Raw genomic sequence first — 1347 nt, 5'->3', positions numbered from 1 at the left:
ATGAATCCATAGAAACTTGTTTCATGAAATTCCGAGATCGTTAGGTCCATATTTTATCCTTCCGAATGATTTTTTTTAATTTTTATTTTTCTTAAATTTGGGACGAATTCTGAATTCGTCCCAAAATCTGGGACGAATCCAGAAATTCATCCCAAATTTTGGGACAAATCCAAGATTCGTCCCAGATTTTGGGACGAATCCAGGATTCGTCCCAAATTTAAGAAAAATAGAAATAAAAGAAAATTTATTTGGAAGGCCTAAATATGGACCTAGCATTCTCGGAATTTTATGAAACAAGTTTCTATAGATTTCTAATTTTTTTGTAATCTTAAAAATATCTTCATTCATAATTTTAACATAATATATTAAATGCGGTGAATTTTTTATTATGAATTAGGTCAAATTCGGGTTAAAAAATTACCATACTAAATATATGAGGTTAAAATTATGGATGAGGATATTTTTAAGATCATGAGAAAATTAAAAATCCATAGAAACTTATTTCATAAAATTCTGAGTTCGTTAGGTCCATATTTGGGCCTTCCAAATGATTTATCTTTTTATTTTTTATTTTTCTTAAATCTGGGACGAATCCTGGATTCGTCCCAAAATCTGGGACGAATCTTGGATTAGTCCCAGATTTTGGCCCATTTTTTAAATTTTTTTCTTAAAAAATTTTTGATTCTGGAACAAATCCTGGATTCGTCCTAGAATCTGGGACAAATCCTAGATTCGTTCCAGAATTTGGGACGAATCCTGGATTCGTCCCAGAATCTGGGACGAATTTTGCAACGAAAATAATGTTCGTTGGGAATTTGTGACAAAATTATTTTGTTGCAAATTTCGTTTCTAATTCGGATCAAATTTTGTTTTTGTTGCCAAAATTGTTGCGATTTTGGGACGAAAATTTTTCGTCCCAATCTTTCGTCCCTAAATTATTGTTTTTTTTTAGTGTCTCCTTGATAGGTAGACTCTTAGTCAGCAGGTTGTGTGATCCCTTGGACTTTGGATTGACATTCCTCTACTGTAGATATTTGATTATTAGAAAAGATGAGATGATGAGATTTGACAGACTTCTTGGATACATTTAGTTTATTGGCAGTAGGTGTTGAGGGTTGGATGCTTTCATTTTTCTCTATCATTGTTTAGGAGACTATCTAGTATGAGTGATTGATATTGAGGATGATTATGATTGGTAGATATTGGGAGATCAGGTGCGGTAATATGTTGTCACGCCCCCAAAGGAGCCCCTGCCAGACAAAAATCCGACAGAGTCTCCCCTGTACCAGTGACAATATGAAGCATCACTACAAGCACAATACATCAGCCACATGCGGCTGGAATATT

The sequence above is a fragment of the Zingiber officinale genome, chromosome 6A (assembly GCF_018446385.1).
Source record: "Zingiber officinale cultivar Zhangliang chromosome 6A, Zo_v1.1, whole genome shotgun sequence".
NCBI classification, from domain to species: Eukaryota; Viridiplantae; Streptophyta; class Magnoliopsida; order Zingiberales; family Zingiberaceae; genus Zingiber; species Zingiber officinale.
Note: the sequence above shows the minus strand (reverse complement) of the source record.